The following is a 3,305-nucleotide window of genomic DNA, read 5'->3' as shown; positions in this document are numbered from 1 at the left end:
TGTGAGCTCTCAGCTACCTGTGCCACACACCCACCCCATGTCGGTCATGGGCTAACCCCTGAAGCTGTAAACAAGCCCCCAATTAAATGCTTTCTTTATAAGGTTCCTTGGCCACGATGTCTCATTGCAGCAACATTTTAAACAAATGGCCAACACCGGATATGGGATATTGCCCTATGACTTGTAGGCTGAGAAGACCCCAGAGGTCCTGAAAAGATTCAGATACTGCCATTTCTCTTATTTTCCCCCCTGAGTTGTATGATAAGACTCTATTGCTGAAGACAGACAGACAGACAGACAGACACACACACACACACACACACACACACACACACACTTTGATTGTAGGCGTAGGGAACACAAGCTAGAACTGAGGTGGAGACTTCTTTCCTACTGCATGGCTTCCACGGAACTGGAAGGCCGGGGGTAGGCTAAGAGAGCCCAAACCATCAGCAGCCTTACTTAGCCAGGTAGGAGCTACAATACTGACCTACCAGACAAAATATGCCCACTGGTATAATAGTGGCACTGATGTTATGAAGATAACCAATCACTTTCTGCATGGATTTGGGGTCTGTTTCACAGGAGGGAATTTATCCCCCCATATTGTAAACCTTGTCAAAAGCCCAAGGCTGTGGGGGATATAGGCCATAGTGAGGAACTGCCTTCTATATATTTGTGTATATTGCTATAGTGATTGGTGGGGCACTCAGGTTTGATCAGAGAAACCTCTGTTTTCAGTGAGTTATTGGTAATGCAAAGACTCATAACTGGTCCAAGTGCTGAGAATAAGTGACAATTGAGCACTCGGTCCTAGACAGGATATCTGTACCCATGCCCCTACTCCAACCCCCTACTCAAGGAACATCATGGAAGAGAGGGCAGAAAGATTGTAAGAGCCAGAGGACCGGGAGGGCTGAGAGACACAGATGTCACCGTCACAAGCTCACAGCAGCTGTGATTATCTGGACAAGGTAGAACCTGTCGACACTCCATCATAAATAGTATAGGATATTCATGCGGCACTTGGTAGTTAATTGTCGCTAGAGGAGCCATTTTTTTCCAGTGGTGTAACCACTGGTAAGTGGCTCAGCTCCTTTACTGAAGATCAGCTTGAAAGAAAGTTCAGCAGTAGCCAGATAGTGGAGGTGCCGTTCCTCGGGCAGAGACCTGAGGGTGGGTTGTGTGGGAAAGAAGTGGACCCAGTGATGTGCAGATGTAAACCCAGCACTAGGGAAGCTGAAGGAAGAGTGTAAGTTTAAAGCCACACTGGGGAACGCAGTGTGGTTTGTATCAAAAATAAAAAAATAAATAATAAATAAAATAAAAAAGGTCTGGTAGGTGACAAATCCCTTTGGTGGTTTTGCATGGTCTTATGAACACCCAACCTTTGATACAAACAGACACAGTTGGAAACAATGTGTCGCATCTCCCCAGCTTGCTGAGATGACACTTGGAAAGAGGCACGGGCCTCAGAACAAGATTCAGGGACCCCGGAGAAAACTAAATCCTTGATGTTTGGATTACAGTCAGACATTTGGTCAACTGACTGGACCCCCAGCACTGCAACCCGTACGGCATCCTCTCCACTCAATCTCTGGGGCTGGTTCTTGCAGTCTCAGAAATGCAAGAGAACTTTGGAGATGGAGGATAGAACATTCTGGGATCTGAGCACAGCAGAAGGAATTGGAGGCAGCTGTGCCTCCTGACTCTTCCTGCTATGTGTGAGCCTAGAAAATAGAGTGCAGATAGAAACTGATCTCAACAGCCTGCGTCAGAGGAGCTGTGTTTGGGGCAGGCTGACTGACGATGTATGCCAAGTCACAGAGAAGACTGTTGTCCGGCACAGCTCAGCACGGCCTTGGTGATCCGAGAGCTCTCAGTATGGCAAACACCAGAGAGGTACCCTCACTCACCATTGACCTTGGCATTCTCACCGTTAAGTACGGTTACGCTCGAGCCAGTGGACCTCTGGGCTGCAGACACAACCACACCACCGCAGAAGTATGAAGGACAGCTTCGCATAGCTACCCAAACCTACCTGTGAGGATCTATGACAGGGAAATTTGCTACTCTGACTGGGAATAGTCACATGACCAGATCTGAAAGTGCACGTCTCTAACCCTAGCACTCAGAGAGCCGAGCCAGAGAATGGCAAGTTCAAGGCCATCCTGGGCTACCTTGCTAAACCCTATCTCAAAAGGGGAAACAAAATAAGATAAGATGGGGTGCTATTTTGAGAGGCTGTGGAACCTTCAGGAAGAGCTGCCTTGCTGAGGGGAGTATGTCAGAGGGGGTGGGACATTGACGGCTAGACCGGGCCCTGGTTCCTGTCATCTGCAGCATAGGACCTGAACTGCTCTGCCATGCTGTGCTGCCGTGACAGACGGAGACCTCCTGAAAGAAACTGTGAGGTTGCTTTCCTCCTTTCTGTTGTCTCTGTCACCATGATAGAAACACAGCTAGTGTTATTGTTCGACTGGAATCGACAGCTCAGCCCCATTTCTCTCTCTCCAAACCCTGCCCTCCCTGAAAAACCACGTAGACGGTTGTGGTGGCTCCTCCCCTGGGGTTGCTAGCAGCCTAGTCCCTGCCTAAAGCGTTATAATCGGGGACAAATCCAGCCTGTGGAGGACCTGTCATCACCCCATGCCTACAAAGTATTTAAGCCCTCTGCTTTAGATTGGCCATGTGATTTTTTTTCTGCCCCTTCCCCCACTACCACCTCAATCTCTGGAGGCTGAAGGAGTCACCGGGGAGTTGCTTTGCTCAGAATAAACCCGGTCTTTTACTTTTTAATTTGGCTTGATCTGACTTACTGTGTCGGCAGAGAAACCTGTTTTGGGGGTACAGAAAACCTATTAATAATGTCACAGCAACTTTAAGATTCCAAGGAAGCCTGATGATGCCTGTTAGGAAAAGCAGATGTACCCTGGCCCTCTGTGTGCCTGTGTGCTGAGGGTGTTCAGGGCTTCAGACCCTACGTGATTGCATGCAGTGGAAGGCTTATTTACTTTCCATTTGAATTATTTGTTTCTAGTCTTTCTGAAGATAATTGCCTGAGCCTCTTGACCTCTGGATATAAAGTGGGTAGAGACCAGATGTAAAAAATAAGATTATAAACTGGTGGGCTGTCAGGAGTGCTCCAGTAAAACCTATTCTAGGAAAAACTTGTTAAACTGAAAGATATTTCTGTTCTACTGTCACCACCCATATAGTTTATGCATAATGGACTCTTATTTTACTCTCTGGCAAAGTGCAAACTGTGGAGTTAAAATGTTTGAAAACATGGAGATTTCTCACAC

Source organism: Microtus ochrogaster, unplaced genomic scaffold, assembly GCF_000317375.1.
Source record: "Microtus ochrogaster isolate Prairie Vole_2 unplaced genomic scaffold, MicOch1.0 UNK78, whole genome shotgun sequence".
NCBI classification, from domain to species: Eukaryota; Metazoa; Chordata; class Mammalia; order Rodentia; family Cricetidae; genus Microtus; species Microtus ochrogaster.
This window is presented reverse-complemented; position numbering follows the sequence as displayed.